Source organism: Oxyura jamaicensis, chromosome 1 (assembly GCF_011077185.1).
Source record: "Oxyura jamaicensis isolate SHBP4307 breed ruddy duck chromosome 1, BPBGC_Ojam_1.0, whole genome shotgun sequence".
Classification (NCBI taxonomy): Eukaryota; Metazoa; Chordata; class Aves; order Anseriformes; family Anatidae; genus Oxyura; species Oxyura jamaicensis.
The window spans coordinates 98,115,135-98,136,134 of NC_048893.1; the positions used below are offsets into that span (position 1 = coordinate 98,115,135).

At 39.2% G+C, this 21,000-nt stretch overlaps 1 long non-coding RNA gene across 2 annotated transcripts in view; it reads left to right on the forward strand.

Annotated features, from left to right (window-relative positions):
• LOC118160823 overlaps nucleotides 1-19,071 on the forward strand; it is a 36,218-nt gene extending 17,147 nt beyond the window's left edge. Inside the window, exon 3 of one of the 2 annotated variants that reach the window (XR_004747695.1) lies at nucleotides 18,798-19,071. This is a non-coding gene — a long non-coding RNA (uncharacterized LOC118160823). Of the gene's footprint in view, nucleotides 1-851; nucleotides 2,819-18,797 lie in introns of those variants that run through there. The other variant, XR_004747694.1, reaches the window with a different exon arrangement.
• Nucleotides 19,072-21,000: the final 1,929 nt, after the last annotated feature.

Consider the following 21,000-nt stretch of genomic DNA (forward strand, 5'->3'; position numbering starts at 1 on the left):
GCATGAGTAGAAATAGGTCAGATAATGATAGGACAAGTGGGAATGGTCTTAAACTAAAAGAGGGGAGATTTAGATCATATGTTAGGAGGAAATTCATCAATCAGAGAGTGGTGAGGCACTGGAACAGGTTGCCCAGAGAAGCTGTGGATGCCCCGTCCCTGGAGGTGTTCAGGACCAGGCTGGATGGGGCCCTGATCTAGTAGGTGGCATCTCTGCCCATAGCAGGGGGGTTGGAACTTGGATGGTCCTTAAGGTTTCTTCCAACCCAAGCCTTTCTATGATTTTATGGAATTATGCCTGGTGCGTTACAGGTAGAACTGATTTGGATCTAGAGTAAATTTTGTCTGAAAAATCCTTGAAACCTGTACTTTTGGGATCTCTTCACCTTCTGGCAAAAGGAAACAATGGATACTTTTTCAAAATCTATCTTCTGAAATAAGGTGGTTACTCTCCTGTTGTAGCATTTCCAAAGTGGTTTGCTTTGAGCTCTCTTGTAGTCACTAATTGGTATTTGCGTGTTTTTTTTTTTTTTTGTTTTGTTTTTATTTTTTGTTTTTTCAGTATGCAGATGCAGATGTCAGCATATTAAGCATTAAGGGATTTAATTTGGAGAATTTTCTGCGGATTTTTTGTCACCTCTCTCTCACCCTTCCTAGTAATTTGTGAGCAGGCTCTGCAGCTCTGTGCTGGAAAGTACATTCCTATTGTGAACTATCAATTTTCTGTTCCCCCACAGCCTTGTGCCAGTTTTATAACCAGCAGCAAGCTATTAAATAGCTGGGTCATTAACTAACAGGCAGAACAAGTTATATGTAGCTGTATATGCACAAATGTCTTCTGTTTTACCTCAGGTCTGCAACTGATCAGTGATTATATCCTCTTCAGGAGCTTGATCACAGTTCCCACCATCACTTCCATAATCTTCGAGTTCTTGCTACCATTAGGTCTCACAGGGCAATGGAAATGGAGCATTTTCTTGTGTCTGGAAGCATTCTTGCTTTTTTTTAAGACTAAATATTTTTCATTTTAATTGAAAGAATAGGTAGCTAGAGTCCATGAAAGACGGGTAACTTAGAGACAGGAGGCCTGAGGAATCTGGTTGCAAAGTGGACCTAACAGAAAGGCTGTGCTTTGCATGCTAGGGTTCTGAAAAACTCAATTCTGTATCCCTCACCAATCCTTCCTCCACTGTTCAAGCTTAATTATTCTTTTTGGATGTCTTGGGGGGAGGAAAAAAAGTTGTAAAACATTTACTGAAAGTAGAACAGAATGTTTTTTGCTCTCGAGTGAAGAATTACTATCAGCAAAAGACTCTTATCACAGAATCAGTGTTAAGACCTTAGAAAGCCAGTCAGTAGCAGAGTTAAAAAATTACTGCTTAAAGCAGGTACTCTTCTTTAAGAAAGCACTCTCATCTACAAGTGCCTCTCAGGTAGAGAAGGCTTAGCCATTATCTCCAATTAATATTCACTTGTGGGGTGAACATATTAGTTGTTCATTTTTGACATAGAAAATAATTTGATTTGTATTTAATATTATTATTTTTTGTCAAACATGTCACAACAATTCTTGGAGCTTAGCATTGAGAACTGCATTGTGAAAGTTAAAGATTGCCATTCTGTGCATCTTTGAGTAACAAATTCTTACTACAAAAACTCTTTGAAAAGTCTCATAGGGGAAAGTTGCCATGGAGACAAAAAAAAAAAATGTTCATTTTTATTCATGAGTAATTGTAAAGGAGGGATAGGCCTAATTAAAGCTGTTTCAGCCCTATTTATCCACAAATATCTATATAAAAAGATCTTGCCTCAAGTGAAGTCCATTTCTCAAAAGCATGCTGGTTTTCCCATGCACTCGAGAGAAGTATTCTGTAGTTTTCCATGGCAGTAGCGAATACTAAATATTCTAAATTAATGAGTTTATCCTTGCTGCATATTTGAGGTGAGGAGGGGAAATCACTGTTGCCCCTGTAACTTGTGGCCTTCAGGCTGGCAGTGTTGCTGAAAATACTATAGAGAATATGTACCACACAGGAGATTCTAAAATAGATCATACAAATTAAAAGAATGAGACAAAACTAATTCTGCTTCCTTTTGTTTGTCAAGTGTACATAAATATCAGCCTAGGATTGATGTGACCTGTGTTTCAAATTACTGAAATAATTTATGCTTCAGTTTTCTGGATTTACCTAGAGCTTGCTTAAAGCTCTGCTGTTTCTGCCTGTGTAAACAGATGTTAGTTCCAGGCTTTTTCTTTATCCAGTCTGTTTTTAACCTCTAATCTCATTGCCCTCTTCAATCCAGTGTCACGGTATAAATATGTCAGTTCATTTTACATTGAATAAATAATCTGAGTAAATTTTATCCCTGTGTTTTAGGTACTATATTGTACTATTAGACATATCATTAAAGATACATATTATCCTTCTGCTGCCCGATGTTTGCGTTATTTTTTTCCCTTAGCTTCCTATTTAATTGTCATGTGGGCAGTGGCATTATGTATCTGACCTTATTCTACCATGTTGATTTGTATTCAGCTATATTTTATTTTTCAAATAATCCTACAGCTCAGCTACAGCTGAGTCTGAGTAATAGTACGGTCTAGTTCTCATACTCTCCTCTCCCATTATTTTGTCAAAATGTGCTCCTGTTTTTCATTTATGGATTAGTTTCTTCTGCGTATGTTGTGGTTCACAGTGGGGCTCCAGTGGGTTATGAGTCTGGTTTAAGACATGAAATTATATTGGGGCTTAATAGATTGCATTAAATTATTATTGCTATCCAGATAATACGGCAATTTTTCCTGCAGTGTCACTTGATACTTACTCAGCTTGTTTCGTACTGCCTGTTCTCTCCTGGATATTCAGAATTAGATGGCATAAGTTAACCCATAATTTAATTTCAAGATGAAACCGAAATTCTCTGGGGTTTCCTTCAGATTGTATACCTCATTGAGAAAGGAATAGTAAGTGGAACAGCCAGGCCAATAGGTTCCTTGCTGTTGAGAGCTTTTGAGTGAGGCCAGCAAAAGTGAACATGGCAACCAGACATTCAGTACCTGCCAGAATTTGATCAAAAATACATCAAATTTGGTTTCCAGACTTAGATGACAAAGTTCTGACTTACGTTTTTTCAAATTAATTATTTGAAAAAAATAAGTAGCTTCCTGCTGGAGAGAAATAGGCAAAATAAGAAATAACTAGTGTTCTTTGTAGCATCTCCTGTTTTGAAATCAAGAAGTTAAAAAGGGAGCAGGAGGAGCATCTAAACCTCTGGATTCATATTATTTGTATTATGAGGTCCCTCTTTTCTCCTTTGGTAACTCTGTTTAGAAACTTCAGTTTCTAATGTCTGAGATGGGCTGGGGCTTATATTTTGTTTCACATTTTGTTGAGCTGACTTTCAGACTGACCTATGCTTTGGTGTCTTAATAGATCTCATATCCCACATGCAAGTTTCTTTATATGCAGAATGCACTTTCTTTTATAAGCTTGTTTTAAGCACAGTCATGCAGATGAGTCTAAACTGGTGTGGTAATTTTCAAGAAACGGTCTGGTGGCTGCCTCTCAGGTTGGTGCAGGGAAACTAATAGCTCAGGATCTTAATGGGTGATCAGAAACTATTGATTGCAGCTAGACAGAGTCTGGCATCTGTGTACAGTTTCTGATATATAAAGCACTAGAGTTTGCTCAGTTCTTCGGATAGCACTACTTTGAAAACTAAAAAACATTTTGTGGGGTTTTTTTTTGGTTGGTTGGTTGTTTTTTGGCAGAGTAAACATTTCAGAATCAATGATACAAGAATGTTGACTTAGGAAATACCTTGTTAGATGACCTTACTCTTATGCACATAGAACTTACTCCTAGGAAAACAAATAGTTGTTCTATACCAGAGTATTGTATCAACTGAAGCTTTAAATTTTGCTAAGTAAAGATAAAGTAAACCATGCTGTCCTTGGTTAAAGACATCCCTGAACATTTGGATTGACACTAGATTGGACTTTATGGTGTAACCATGCAAGTGGTAAAACCTGTTCATACGTAAGTGATAAGCAGTTTGAAAAAAATAGGATAGTAATATTGGATCTTGAGTTATTTTCCCCTGTATGTTGGGAAGTACTCACTTGTTCTGGTTTTATTTGTATTTTGTCCTGTTAAATTTCTTTCAAATAAGGAAAAGCGGAACAAATTTACTGGGGCTTCTTTTTCTTTACTATAAACATAGCTTTACTATGCAAATAAAGAAACTGGAGTTGCAGAGTTAGCTGAAAAATACAATAGTTTGTAAACATACGTTCTAAGACCGCATGGTCTTTGTCATGTAAAGTGTATGGATTGCAATGTTTCAATTTTTTACATTTAAGTAAGCATATTTTAGTATAGTTTTCTGTTGCTGAATTAATTCTGTTGAATTTTTATGATACTTGGCAAAAAAATGCAACATACTGATTTTTTTATTCAGGAATTATTGTAATTATCATGGTTGCTATGTAGAAGAATGTAATTAATCCATAGGTGAATAATTGAGAAGGAGGGGGGAAAAAGACTCGTCATGAATCTCTGTGGGTTTTGAAGCACCACTAACATAATATTTAAAGTATCTTCTACATAACTGTACTCTAATCATGTTCTATTATAGGTAGGCTGCTTACACATTTCTTTTTGCTCTCCTATTGTTTTGTGGGCTGTATAAGCAATATATACATACTACTGCTTTTATCTAGAGTTTAGCGACTATAACATGTCAAATACCAACAAGTAATTTTTGATTTTAACCTGAGTAGGTACATCCATTTTTATCTCTATTCCAAAGAAATAAAACCGGACACGGTAACTACAGAAAAACAGAATGCTAATCTATGTGTAGTCAAGATGCAAAACCATAGGGGTTTGCATTTCTAAAATAACATCTATGGTGTCAGTGAGACTTTTTGAAAACTATTGTTTTATCTGAGAATTAGTAACAATGTTATCATTCTTTTTGTCTCATCTACTAACAGGAAAACTGGGAATCTGACTACAGTGAGCTTTGTACCAAATCCACAGGAAGGAAAAACTGAGGAAATCAGTTTCCAACATTTTTTTTTAATTGCTATTGATGAGGTACCATTATCTGAGCCCTAGGATGAGCTTTTATGGTCCAAGGTTAAATGGGAATCACCCAAGTGCATAACTGTGAGTTTCAAAGAAAAACCAGTACCTTTTTATCTATGCCAGGTGAAGCTGCAGTTAATTCAGGGTTCGCAGCCTGGGTATTGCTTCTCAAGGGTAAAAGGGAGTGTACCCTGACTAGAAACGAGGTGAACACCAGAAAATGTGTATGTGGAGATCTTGATTTCTCTGGGGATAAGCAACCAGAGCAAACAAAGCTCTCCTATTAACAGGATGAAGACTATTTTGTTAATTTAATTCAAATATTTTATTAACTGGAGCTAGGAAAAATGAATATGCATGTTAAGCAATATATTTCTCAGCTAGTGTAAACTGACAGAAATTGAAGTGAACTGTGCTACACTGGTGAAATCCAGTGTTGATTTAGTGCTTTATTTTGCCTTACATCATATGAAATATCCATTAAAAGAACAGATTCTTAAGCAAATAGTTACAGTAATTCATTACCATATAGAAAGTCAGTTTCCTTCCATTTCATTCTCCTCTCCAGTTCTTTTTCAGGTGCTCAGCTGTTCTCTCTTAATTATTGCCTTCAGAGTTTGTTTAGTGCATCAAGAAACAGTACAATATTTTCATACTGTTCATGATCTATTATTTTAAAGGAAAGGAATAGAGTAAGTAAGAAAGAATGTGTATTGCAAGCACTGCTCAGCAATAGCAAAAGCGGTGGTATGTTACCAGCACTGTATTAGCCACAAATCCAAAACACACCACCATGTGGGCTGCTGTGAAGAAAGTTAACTCCATCCCAGCAGGGCACAGTACAGTCCTACGTTTGGGTTTTCTTTGCTTAATGACATTCGTTCTTCTCCATTTTCAGTAGGTTTGTCTACTTCAGCTGAAAATTTCCATAGTGCAACGTTTCTCAGGGCTTGTATGTTCCTTCACTTTCCGCAAGTGAGAAGATTTGTAGGTTTTTTCTTTCTTTCGTAGCATTACAAATAATTCCTTGATTATTTTTTCCTATGACTTTTCCGCTGATTTCTCTCTTGTCTTGGATACCTTATTGGAAGGTGGTTTACATTTACACCAGGTATGTAAATTCTAAAATGAGGAGGTTATTATCACCACTTCAGCATGACCCATATCTTGTCTGCTACCTATGAGCAAGCTAGTTAGCCTAATGGTTATATGTGGTGCAGTCACTGAGTGATTTGCATTTGGATGTCAGTTCCATAGTTAGCACAGGACAGCTGCGGCCCTGGAACACAAGGATCAGTTTGTGACTTCAAAAACTTGAATGCCTTCTGCCCATGCGCTGAGCACTGAATTAAATCATGGTGTACTGTGACAGTTGACCAACTAGCTTAGGTGTAGTTATGCCAGAGAAATATTTGAACCCTTGCTTAATTCAAAGACAATAACAAAAGTCAGTTAAGTTATAATAATGAACAAAACACCACTTAAGCAAGAACAATAATAACCAAAATGTATGCATCCCACACATGTCATTTTAATTATCTACAGCCCCTGCAGTCAGGAAGTCATACTTTTGGTAGCATGGTGCACCTACCTGAGAGATGACTGAGCAACACTCAGATCAGTGATATGGATGGTGCCATGCTGACCACAGTCCAAATCAGGGTACAGTGTGTAGCTTACCTCATCCTAAGGTCTGGCAATGAGGACAAGGCTTTAGTGCTTCCTGCTAGGAGACTACTTTCTGCACAGCAATTGAACCTACTGGCAGCAGTTCTTCTGCGATCTTCTGAGGATCTTTCTATTGAAAGGCAAGTTCTCTTTTTCATGCTGGTTTTACGTTTCCAGTCCCCTGGTTTGAGCAAAACATTGCATTCAATGATTTCATCCAACCATTAGCTCTTTCATGTACTGTTGCTTTTGGGTACTGATCTTCAGAGTTGTTTACTTTTTCATCTTATTTTGGGGTCAGTAGCATTGCTAATCTCCAGTCAGTTCCTTTCCTTCTACTAATCATGCTCAGATCAGTCTTCATTCCAATTTTTTATAGCCAGCAGCCACGTTTACCACATACACATCTGGCAAGCTCACGGCAGCAACAGAGGGTCAATGCAGGCTCCTCCTCACACAACCTGCTTACTGAAGATGAGCCTTAAAGTCCTAAATTCTCCTTGTTCACTTTATTATCACGTATTACTTGAGGTTCTGCACCTTATCTTTGTAATAAATTCCCAGTTTTGCACACATTTCTTTCATTTCTGAGAGCAAATAGAAGAAAATATGTAAGTGGAGTGGTATCTTCATTCCTTGGTAGTTCTTTCTGACATTATAGACCTTTCCCACACAGTAAATGGCAACAGACCTAGAATTACCTTTAAGGAATCATCTTTCCACTATGAGGATTGTGTTTTTTTGTTGTTGTTGTTTGTTTGTTTGTTTATCTCTTTTCCCAGAAGCTTTCAGGACTGCATTGGACTCCTGGAATTCTGTATTCTGAAGTATCCTTGAGGGTTCTGGTTATGTTTCTGAGTTCCCTGATGCTCAAAATACCAGCCTTGCTGTATGAAATGCCAGCATTTCTGTGAATCACATTTTACCATTATTATTTCTTTCAACTCACAGAGAAGCGTGGGGAAGACTTGATGCTAGTCCTGAATAATACCTTTTGCATTCAACGTTCAGCAGAGTTGATTCATGGGAAATAATAGTGTGGTTGCATCAGCCATCTGAACTGATACACTCTTCTGTTTCTGAAAGACTTTTTTTTTTTTTCTTTTTTTTTCCCAATTTCCAAGTTAAGCTCAGTGGCAGAGCAGCTTGAAAATATATATATATATATTTTGAGTACCTAACGGTCTCAGCCTTCTATCAAATGAAAACTAGCTTTAAAAGCCAAATTTGTTAACCACCATCGCCCTGAAAATGTTAAAAATATGACAAACTATTTGCTAGAGGTCCTAAGCAGGTGAAGGAGAGAATGTTTCTATTCTCTCAATTTTTACACTTGAAAATTTTGTATAGAATTGAAAAGGGGTGAAGGATGGTATTTTCAAGCGTGCTTTTAACAAACTAGGATTTATTTTTTTTTCCAAAAGTAGCAAAAGTTTCTAACATGACGTTGCTGAAAACCACTGAAGCTTAACTGACTTTGTTAATCAGGTCTAGGCTATGAGTTGGACATAAATCATTAAAGACACATAGTTGCCTCATTCTTGTTGTTCGGAAGCCCAGATTGCAATGAAAGCATCCTTTGATGTGTCAGGCATTCCTGAAACCAAAGCAAATATAGAGTTTCTTTTGTAAAGTACTCTAAATGTTTGGTTTGTTCAGCCCAGAGCAGAGCAGGCTGAGGGGAGGCCTCATGGCAGCCTGCAGCTCCCTCACGAGGGGAGCGGAGGGGCAGGCGCTGAGCTCTGCTCCCTGGGGACAGCGACAGGACCCGAGGGAACGGCATGGAGCTGGGACAGGGGAGGGTCAGGCTGGGGGTTAGGGAAAGGTTCTGCACCCAGAGGGTGGTCGGGCACTGGGACACAGGCTCCCCAGGGCAGTGGTCACAGCACTGAGCCTGACAGAATTAAAGTGTTTGGACAAAACTCCCAGACATATGGTTTGATTTTTGGGTGGTCCTGTGTGGAGCCAGGAATTGGACTTGATGATCCTCATGGGCCCCCTCCAACTTGGGATATTCTGTGATTGCATGTACTTAACGTGGAATAACAGACTTCTTTCATATTACAGTTTTCATGATTCCATCATGAAATCCTAAAAGACTAAAAATTTTATCATGCTCTTGAGACATGTAGAAAGGCTCTTGTGCTACGTAGAGTGATACGAAAAGAGTTTCCCATTAACTAATATTTTTAAATGACTTTCTTAATTAGATTGAAGGTTTTGGAAGAGCTAATAAGTACCTTCATTACAGACCTTTATTATTATTATTATTATTATTATTATTATTAGATGTAGCAAAAGGGAGAAATGCGGTGTGTTAATTTGACTCAAAAATACATTCGGAAGGGAAGAAAACAGCCTTGAAAATTGTCATTTTCTTCATCCACTTTCTGCAGATTGTTTTTCAAACTGCAGCTTGTTTTGGAAAAGAAAAAATATTGTCAAAGGAGAAAAGATAAACCAGCATAAAGAAATTTACAGCTTTAACAATGTCAGGTTTATTGTATGATGGTAATCTACTTGAATGGCCCAAAGCCACTATCAATAGTGAAAGAGTCCCTGATTTTCTAGTTTCTTTCCTAATGGGGAAAAAATGAGCTTGCTGTAACTGTAGCATCTGTCTAAAATTTCAGAACTTGTGCTTGCATTATGCTTACAGTATTGCTTGAAATATCTTTAAATAGAAATCAGAAGATTTATGAAAAATGTTGAGAACACGGACAATTTTTAAAGCTTGCTCTGACAGCACCTCCTTCTGGTAGGAGTGTACTGAAGAGACTGTAATTTATTTTTATGCTAACAAGAAATGGTTTTCAGGCTGCCGGATGAGAAAGCATAAGGAGAAAAGTAACCCTTTAAATTTTGTTCTTTTTAGTGTGTTGATCTCCTTGTAATTATAAAATTAATAATAATAAAAAAAAAGTTATAAGAATACTTTTAAAAAATAGGTCTGTTAGCTAAAGAATAGTAGGACAACTATTCTGTGAGCATAAATCATAAAAATAAAATAAAAATAGCCCCCTATAACTCTCTTGTCACTAAAGGAAAGAAGTAGTTCAGTTTTCTTATTTAGTAAGGAAGAAAGAAAGAAAGAACTTCAGTTTCCTTATGAGGAGAGGACAGGACAGGAGAGGAGGAAGTACGTCAGTTTTTGCATAGTATTTTGGTTAGAGAGTATTTAAAAAAAGCAGTAAAGTAACAAAAAAAATCAAGAAAAGGTATGTTTTCAGTTGAAGGTGAAATGAGGGAGGTACTGAATAATGCATGGAGCTGAAGCCTCTACATCTTGGCCATGTCTTCTGATATAAGTGCATATTTGGACAGAAATACTACATTTTTTATATTTTACTTTTCCTGCTAGAATATAAAAATTGTATTTCTTTTAACTTGAGGGTATCTTTTTATGTTTCATTTCTATTTTGTATTTTAAGTAAATATCTGTAATTTTTTTGGACAGTCAGAACCAAATGCAGACAAATCAAATTTAACTTTATTTGCCATGTTAACTTCAGTATTTTCAAGAAATGCTTTATTTTCATGAGATTAATATATCTCTGGCCACACTGGATGTAGGTCGTGTGATGAAGCATAGGAGAACTGTTGGAAACAAACAAGGTCCTGCACTTGGGGCACAACATCCCCAAGCAGCGCTACAGGCTGGGAGATGTGTGGTTAGAAAGCTGCCTGGCAGAGAAGGACCTGGGAGTAGTGGTTGACAGTCGGCTGAATATGAGCCAGCAGTGTGCTCAGGCAGCCAAGAAGGCCAGCAGCATCCTGGCTTGCATAAGAAACAGCGTGGCCAGCAGGTCCAGGGAAGTGATTGTCCCCCTGTACTCAGCTCTGGTGAGGCCGCACCTCGAGTACTGTGTTCAGTTTTGGGCCCCTCACTACAAGAAGGACATGGAGGTGCTCGAGCGAGTCCAGAGAAGGGCTACGAAGCTGGTGAAGGTTCTGGAGAACAAGTCTTATGAGGAGCGGCTGAGGGAGCTGGGACTGTTTAGCCTGGAGAAGAGGAGGCTCAGGGGCAACCTTATCGCACTCTACAGGTACCTGAAGGGAGGCTGTAGCGAGATGGGGGTTGGTCTGTTCTCCCACGTGCCTGGTGACAGGATGAGGGGGAATGGGCTAAAGTTGTGCCAGGGGAGGTTTAGGTTGGATATTAGGAAGCACTTCTTTACTGAAAGGGTTGTTAGCATTGGAATGAGCTGCCCAAGGAAATGATTGAGTCACCATCCCTGGAGGCCTTCAAAAGACATTTAGACGTAGAGCTTAGTGCTGTGGTTTAGTGGAGGACTTGTTAGCATTAGGTGAGAGGTTGGACTCGGTGATCTTGGAGGTCTCTTCCAACCTAGATGATTCTGTGACTTCTTTTCAGCTGCAAGGTGCTGCGTTTCTGGTTAAGGGTTCTCTCTCAAAAGTGCCAGGCTGGATCCCAGATGCCCAGTTCACTGCCTGGGATTATGCTCCAGCCAGTCACCTTCCAAGAAAGCTGTGTGCTTATCAAGAACAACCTTTTAAAAGCCAAGGAGCAAGCAATTCCTTTGTGCCACAAGCCAAGGAAACAGGGCAAAACGCTGGCCTGGCTAAACAGGGAATTCCGCCTGGAACCAGGGCAGAGAAAAAAAAAAAAGGATGACCCCTGGAAGCCAGGTCTGGCTTCACAGGGAGAGTACAGAGCTACAGTTCACATCTGCAGGGAGAAAAGAAGAAAAGCCAAAGCTCAGTTTCAGTTGACACTGGCCAATATAATGTCAGACAATGAAAAAGGCTTTTTCAAGTATGTCAACAGCAGGAGGAGGTCAAAGGAAAATACTGGACTGGTACTTGAAGCAGGTGGCCACCTAGCAGGTGAGGATGAGGAAAAGGCAGAGGCCTTTTTTTTTTTTTTCCCTCTGTTTCATAGTAATGACAGATCTGATGCAGACCTCAGAGCTGGAGGACTATGACTGGAGGAGCAGTGACTTTCCATCTGTGGTCACTAAAATTGTAAGGGATCAGTAGTATCAGCTCAACGTTTGTAAGTCCATCGGGCCTGACAGGATTCACCCCACAGTGATGAAGGAGTTAATGGATGTTACAGCTGGACCCTTCTCAATTTACCAAAGGTCACAGGATTCTGTGGAGGTTACTGGAAGCTAGACCATGTTAGATCCTTTTTGTAGATGGGTTTAAGAAAAGACCCAAGAAACTACAGGCCTGTTAGTCTAACCTCAGTGCCTGGAAAAGTTATGGAAAAGATTGCACTGTGGGATATTGAAAGGCAGTTTGTAGTGGGTTTACATGGCAATGTTTTGGTAGGAAGGGGCCATAGAGGTGGCTTCTGTGAGAAGGATCTAGAAGCTGCCCTATGTTAGGTAAGGGCCCCACTGCTGACCAGAGCTGAGCCAGTAAGTGATGTTGTTTGCACCTCTGTGAGAGCATATTTAAGATAGGGAAAAAAAACGCGACACAGAGCAACTGGGAGAGTGAGAGGAGTGAGGAACAGCCTTGCAGGCACCAAGGTCAGTGAAGAAGGAGGGGGGAGAGGTGCTCCAGGCACCAGAGCAGAAGTCCCCTGCAGCCTGTGGTGAGGACCATGGTGAAGCAGGCTGTCCCCCTGCAGCCCTTGGAGTACCACGGTGGAGCAGGGTTCCACACTGCAGCCTGTGGAGGAGACCACGGTGGAGCAGGTGGACCTGCACCGACGGAGACTGCGGCCTGTGGAAGACCCCTGCCGGAGCAGATTCCGGGCCGGACCTGCAGCCCGTGGAGAGGAGCCCACGCAGGAGCAGGTGACCTGGCAGGAGCTGCTGCCCGTGGGGGAGCCAGGTTGGAGCAGTGTGCTCCCGAGGGAGGGACCCCATGGTACGGACCCATATGTGCAGCAGTTCGTGAAGAGCTGCTGCCTGTGGGCAGCCCACGCCGGATCAGTTCAGCAAGGACTGCATCCCGTGGGAGGGACCCCACAGCACAGGGGATGAGTGACCGAGAAGGAGTGGCGGAGAAGAAGCGCTATAGACTGACCATAACCCCATTTCCCCGTTCCCCTGTGCCACTCAGGGGGAGGAGGTGGAAGAGGGTGGATGGGGGGGAAGGTGCTTTTGGTTTCTTTCCTTTGTTTCTCACTTCTCTAGCTTGTTAGTAACAGGCAATAAATCTTACTATCTCCCTATGCTGAGTCTGTTTTGCCCGTCATGATAATTACTGCGCGATCTCCTTGTCCTTATCTCAACCCTTGAGCCCCTTTCATTGTATTTTCTCCCCATTCCTCTTTGAGGAGGGGGAGTGAGAGAGTGGTTGTGGTGGAGCTCGGCCGCCCACCCGAGTAAAACCACCTCATAGTTTTTAAAAATATAAAAATAAAAGCCATGATTATGTGTAGTCAACATGAGTTCATCAAGGAAAAGTTCTGCCTTAGTAATTTGATCTTCTGTGATAAGGTCACCTGTTTGATGAAGGGGAAGGCAGCAGATGTAACCTTTCTAGTTTTAATAAGGCATTTCATACTGTCCTTCACAGCATCCTTCTGGACAAATTGTCCAATTGTGAGATAAATGGGTTCATGCTACGCTGGGCGATAAACTGGCTCAACAGTAGGGCTCATAGGGTTGTAGTGATTGGGGTTGGCAGCTGGTCACTGATGGTGTTCCCAATTCTATGACCAGTCCTGTTCAACATTTTATCAATGGTCTGGATGCAGAAGTGGCATCAGCACCTTGGCAAGGTGCAGATGATACTAAACTTGGAGGGAGTCAGCATTTCCCGCTAATAGGTACATTGGAGCATTGGACAATCGTCAATAGCATGAAGTTCAACAAAGGAAACTGCTGGGATTTGCACCTGGGATGGAGTAACACTGGACACAGGTACAAACTGTGAGAGGAGAGGCTGGAGGGCAGCTCAGCAGGAAGGGATCTAGGGGTGCTGGTAGACAGGAGGCTCAACATGAGCCAACAAGGTGCTTTGGATCCAAGGGGGTAAACCAAATTTTGGGGTGCATTAAACGCAACACAACCAGTTGGTCCAGGGGAGGTTCAGATTGGGCATTGGGAATAATTCATTTCCTGTGAGGGTGGCTGAACACCAGAGCAGGCTTCCTAGTGAGGTGGTCGGTGCCCCAAGCCTGGCAATGTTCAAGACGCATTTGGGTAATGACCTCAGTGATGTGCTTTGACTTTTGGTTAGCACTGAAGTGGTCAGGCAGTTGGACTAGATGATCTTTGAAGGTCCCTTCCAACAGAACTTTCTGTTCTGTTCAGTTCCTATTCTTGGTAATGCCCAGCAGGGTTTATATCCTACACTGATTTCCAAATCACATGACAAGGTTTTTATTGACTGTTTAACATCTCATACACCCTGAACTTGACAAGGCAGATTACCAAATGTGGAAAACCAGATTGATTAAAAAAATAAGTTTCTCAAACAAACAATTATATTTGCATAGTGGTTTTCTTAGCTTTGTGATAAAATACTATTGGATGTGTGTTCAAAAACATATAGTTGTAAGCCAGATGGAGGAAAAAAAAAATAGCTTGCTGTATTTCATTGACTTTGCTCACTCCTATATATGCTTACGCTGTACAGACTAAGTTTTACAGTTCAGTGGAAAAAAGTGGAGTCAGTTTAGCTTCATATGAAGCGTACAGCAGAGAAGAAGGAAAAGGTAGAGTTTATACTAATTTGCCTAAGAGAAAAAATCATATTTTTTTTAAGCAAGCACCCTGAGGACTAGAAAACATAGTGATTAAATGCCCCCCTCTTTTTTTTTTTTTTTTTTTTAATTTTATCATTTCTCGGATGTTAAATGAATTGCTTTTTGCCTGAAGTGTCCTGATACATTGTAATTTATCATCACCTGAGGTAGAACAGAAGTCTTTTAAATATGTAAGCTGATAGTACTGTGCTACACAGAATTTCTTAATAGCTCTTGGTCTATTTACAAAACAGTTCACGGAATTTTTGAGTTTAAAACAAATTCTTCTTTTTATACCCAGATTCTCATTAACTTTTATCATTCTGTGCACTATCACTTCTTTTAGCAAGATGATTCTATTATCATTTTTACTTATTTAAAAAGATTTCACAGCGTTCCTCTCTGTTCTGGATTGTTGCGCTCTATTCATTGTGATCTCCAATTTGCTTGTTGTAGAAGGGTCTTCTCTTGAGATGCAGGTGCATTTCAAAACCCCCCAAATATCTTTTCAGTTGGAGGAAGCACCATGAATACAGGTATCCTGTCAAGTTACCTGTTAATGGAGGTTTCAAATTAAAAAATATAAAAAAAAATCTGGATGGTGACTTGGACTCATGTCAGGAGAGAATAATCTTTCCAAAGCCGCATTACTACCTTTACCTCTGTGCCAAACAAGAGCTGAAAATACAAAAGCAGAAACTCACTGAGAGATTCCTCAAGAGCTTTCAAGGAGTTTTTTGGGGACAGAAATATGGTTGTTTTTTTGGCCCCCCCTTGCCCCCCCCTCCTTTTTTTTAATATGCTACTGGAAAAATAGCCATTTTGTACAGTGAAGTCTGTGTCAACAGTAAAGTAATATATGGGGTTGAGGTGTACAGCTATGGGATTAGAGCAGTGGGCTCCAAACTTTCACACCCCTATCAGTGAAAATATTTTTAGCACAAAAATATTTCACTAAATATTTTTAGTGAAAATATTTTTAGCACATATTTTTAGCACAAAAAACTCCAAACTTATGTATATTTATTTATATTACTACAGAGTACATGTTTATGATATATCTTTTATACATTATAAAATCTAATACAGAAATTGAGAAGAGATAAAGATGAAATAGAAATATTTTAAAATAAAAATGTTATTAATTTACATTACAAAAATCCTTTTTCTTCTCACAAAGAAATTTTGAGAATAATAATAGAATCATAAAGGTTGGAAAAGACCTCCAAGATCATCTGGTCTAACTATCCCCCTACCACCAATATCACCCACTAAACCATGTCCCTAAGTGCCACATAACAGTATTAGAGCAATGTGATGGAATACACTTGATTAGTTTTGAAAATCTCAGTTAACACTTTGTGATACAGTGATTTGAAGGTCTGGTTCTATGTTCTGTGTATTTTGATACTTGGTTTTAATGGTCATCATGGCTGAAAAAGGTACCTCACAAAGATGAACAGATGCAAATGCAAGAAGTACACCATTTGCTTTGTTTACTAAATAATGATTTTCATTTTTTCAATCCTTCATCAATCCTTTTTTTTTTTTTTAAGTGTAAAGATATCAAAGTTTGTTTTTCTTTTTTCTTTTTTTTTTTTTTTGTAGGTGACACACATCATTTTCAGAAACTACATCACATAATGATGAAAACATTTCCAAATGTCCATTATAAAAATGCTGCCAGCATAGAGTTGATTTCTTTGGAAAAGTAGATACTTTCTTACTCATTGTTAAGATGTCACCTTTACCTTCAAGGGACACATTAAGTCTGTTTATTTTTTTGAAAATATCTGCTACGTAGCATACTACTGATAGCTACTTGTCATCACAGAAGAGGTCAGAAGACTTGGAACACTTGTATTTTTTAAAAAGAAAAATGTGTAAAGTCATCTTTAGTTTTGACAACATTTTAAAGCATTTTGCATGAGGTAACCAGCAAACCATTCTGTTCCAAGAAAGATTTTCATGGTCACTCGCCATCTCATTACAAAGTATTGTAAAGATTTAAAGGCTTTCTTGTGGTAAAATTAACCACAGCGATGACAACCCGTAGAACTTTATGCACTCCTGATCTCTTTTCTTTGCTGCAACAGCTTGCCTATGAATGATGCAGTGAATGCATTTCACGTTCAGTGCTAGCTCTGTAACCTTACCCCAGAATCCCCTTTTTATTCCAGTCAAAGCAGCTGCTCCATTGGTGGTTACACTTACAGAGAGTTTCCATAAAACATTGTTTTTATTAAAGAAGTCATTTAGCATTGAGAATATATCATCTCCAGAATGTCTTTCCTTCAGCGGCTCACACAGCACTAGTTCTTCATGTACTTCAATATTGAAACAGAAGCTAGCAAATACCATAAGCTGAGACACGTAAGAAACATCTGTACTTTCAGCCAACTATGCCACAAACCTCCCACACTGCATAATGTGTTCTAATACTTGTTTCTTCAGCAAGGTTTGCTAGGCGTCTTCCAGAAGTATTTGCTGACAAAGGAATGCATTCCAGTTTGTTGCCATATTATTTTCTGTGTATTATTCCACATACTGTGGCAGAAAGAACAAACATTTCCCGATGTTATGTGGATTTTTGTCTTTTGCTATTAACCTCAAAAGAGGCTTCTAGACATTTATTATTAAGCTTAGTTTCGTTCTTATTTCTCTAGATTAAATAAAAGCTCTAAAATTTTTCCTCTGCACCCTAGTAGTTCTTGTTTGTGAGCCCCTGGGGTATGCAACCCCCTTTTTGGAGACCACTGTCCTATAGTGTGGATGTATTTTATTTTAATTATCCTTTTTTAACTAGTGCAAGTTCCAAATTGGAAAGTGTATTGGATCCTGTGGTGACAAAAAGGGTGAAGTGTTTTCTGTATTATCAAGCCCAAATGTTCAAAAGGCACATCAAGTGCCAGAATAGCAGATTTAAAAATAACAGCAAACAGCCTACCAATATTTTTTTCTTTTGTCTCTGCTTTTAAGCTTTAAGACTGACCTTGAGTCATATATTTCCAGGCTTTGTCCTGTAACTATAAGGATTAGAAACATAATGTAAAAAAATAAGGGAGCAGAAGTGTTCATAAAAGACCTGTCTTTGGGAGCTGAGGCTTTTAAGAAAATCTAGAGATACCACAGGGCTCATGATAAAATCCTGGTAGTTGACAAGACAGCACTTTATTTCTTTACATGTGAGAGCACTAAGAGTCTTTTCCTCACATGGCATCTGAAAAGATTCCGAACATATCATGTCTAATGTAGTTATTTTTGTTCTGAACTTGCTGTGAGTTGTGGTTTTGGCAGACCCTGTACCTGTGTAGAATCTCACCAGTGGTTTTACACTGAATGAGCAGATACGAGCATGGCACTCTGCCTGAAACATCCACCTGCCTTCTGCACTGACAGCCTGTAGACAGCCTGCGGGCAGCGTGCATGTGGTTTGTCTGGGAGTGCCTCATGGTATGTTAAGCTGCCTCGTGGCACAGAGGTCTGTAAGGATGCACAGGACACCACTTGCTCTGTAAAGCGCTCTCTAGCTGTGCCTGGGGTTGCGTTTAGAGGCACAGCCTCTTAAGGACAGCAGGTCTGGTTTTAAAAGCAGCTTCAGAAGACTTCATATGCTCTGTGTGATAACAGAAAGATGCTTACAGGGGGTCAGTGCAGAATTTCAATCCTAAAATTAATTCAAAGGTGATTGTAAAAAGCATTGTCAGATTAAGGTTACCAAATAAAAAGTTCACTGACAAAGAACAACTGCAAAAATTGTTCAGCATGTACACTGAATCTGCTATCTAGCTCTTTTACTACTTCACTTTTTATGTAACAGTTTTGAAAAAATGTTAGAGTGCAAATAGCTTTATAAGCTTGCACACATAGTCCTAAGATTTGGGTTCAAATGTTTTAAAATCTTTGACATATATCTGCATTTATTTTTTTTATAGAAAAAGTTGAATTAGGTATTAGCAGTTATCAACTTACCTATGTAGTAGTTTTGGAAAATGCAATACTTTGCCTGCAGACCAGTGTGATCTAGAGCTATGGTAAAACAAAAATGGAACTTACTGCAGCATGTCCAGCTTCGGGCCACCGGGATGATTAGGAGACTGGTGTATCTTCTTAATGCTCCAGAGAGACCGAGAGCTGAGGCTATTCAGTCTGGAGGAGAGTCTCGGAGAGATCCTTTCAATGTGTATAAATAACTGATTGGAGGGAAAGAAGGTGAGGGAGCAGACCGTTCTGATTTGTGCCCAGTGACAGGACTTACTAAAACTAAAACACATGAAATCCCATCTGAACAAAGGAAAACACTTTTTTTTTTTCTTTTTTTTGTGTGTGTGTGTGTTGTTTTTTTTTCTTTTCCTTTTTGAACAGGTTGCCCAGAGAGGTGGTGGCATTTCCATTCTTGGCGGTATTCAGAACCCAACTGGATGCTGTCCTGGACAACCTGCTCTAGCTGAGTTGGACTAGATGATTTCAGGAGTTCTCTTCCAAGTTCAACCATTCTGTGAATGAATCCTCCTTACCCTGGTTGAAATTTTACAAGGCTACCAGGTATTAAATGTAATGTGACTAAACCCTGCCTCCCTCCCTCCCTTCCTTTTTTCCAGAAATAGTACTGAGTTTGCTAGTGATAAGAACTGCAATATTTGCCTGTTATTTTCCTGACTCCATACCGAAGATAATCATCTGCAGTATAGTTTCTACCAATGGCTGGTAATTCACCACTACCTGCACTTCAAAATGGTAAGCTTACCACACCTTTCCCTCCTACTACAACATATTAAGGAGAACCAGTCCTGAAGAATCAGAACATGGTAATGTAGGGGCCAGAAATATTTTAATTTGAGGTCTGGAAGGTGTGCTAATTTCTTGAGGGGAAAAGACACATCAGGAAAAACAAAACAAAAAAACAAAACAACAACAATAAACGTGTACTAAAATGTAAAAGTGCCCTTGAGCAGACAATATTGCCATTTTACCTTTTGAAATACTTTCCAAACCTCTTCATCAGCATGAATAAATACATTGCAGTGATGAATTTCTCCTATGCCTATTCATATTAGAAGAAACATTTTGGTGAGAGCAGATGCTCTACTCACATTGAGAAATTGTCCATCAGATGGCATGGTAACAAACAGCTTTCACAAACAATCCAAAATGTATCTACAAAGCAAAAACCATCCTACAGCCCACCTGCTCAATAGAAAATATAGGGAAAAGCTGTCAGTATTTCTTGCTAGAGATGCTCTCCTAGGAAGATGTTGATGAACTGGGGAATGTCTGGAACAGATTGTTTCATGAGGGAGGAAGATAAAAATACTGATTGTTTCAGCCCTCCCAGAACTGAAATTTTCCCAGCCTGCAGAACAATTGTCTTGCTTACTTAGCAGGCTTTGAAAATGTTTTAAAAACTATGTCTGTGTAGTTACAGAAACTATTGAGGACCAGATTCAAAAATAGGAATTTATTTTTTGCTTTTATCCTGGATCTTTTCATCACTCTGGAAGTTCTCTTACTATTACTTGCTTGTTCTCATTTGCAGGGAAACTAATGAAATGTACCGTAAGCTCCCTCACCTGTATTACCCCATGTGTTCACTAATCTGGTGAGAAAGGTAGATGCTTTTATTTTGCTGTTGGGTGGTAATAGAGGGGTTAAAACACATTGGGGTAGTGAAAATGTCGGTGACAAATGGAAAACAAAATCAATAAAAATTGAGAGAGAGTGAGAAGGGAGAAGCACTGGTGCTGCAAAGGAAAGAATGGAGGAAGAAAAGAAAACTTCTGCATACAAAGTATACAGGCACAGAAATAGAGCAAAACAGAAGGGGGAAACATACTCATTGATTAAAGGGCTGAAAAATAAACGTAGAGATAGAAGGAAAACTCAGGTGAAAGGAAAATCCTCCAGAATTGTAAATTTACCATAAGGAAGTTATTTTAACACTGAAAAAGTGCATCATGGTCAAGGAGCCAAAGGAGTATGTGCTGAATGATGGTGGGTCTGATAAACATGCCCTGAAACAACACTCTCGCCTCCATTTCTTGAAGTCTGCTTCATTGTGTTCAGGATTAAAACAGTCTGGAAGTAAGTAAGAAAAATAGACACATACTCAGAGATTTATTTAGATATGTCAGCAGAAGAAGACATTATGGTTTGAATAACAACTCTACCCTTCATGTATGGTAACATATTCAGCTGTTGAAATACAATGCAGAACCATTGCAACATCTGAACGCTGTCACATTGTTGAAATATAGCCAGAGAGCTTCCTAGCAGCTCCTGAGCTGCCTTTTAGCAATTAATCTTTCTGAGGTTGGGAGGTAAAGAGAATAGGGAAAGGCTAAGAGTTTTATTTTAGAACAAAGAGAAACTTCCTCACACTCTAAATAAAAGAACTTTTTTGGTGTGAGATCCTACTTTAGATTAAAAAATGCATTCATGGGGAACTTTCAAGTGAGTACATCAGAATTTGCCACATGGGTGAACTCATGAGAATCATTTGCAAATATATATCACCTAATATTTAATGCATGCTCTCAGAACTCCCTTGCTCTACCAGACACTTTATCTC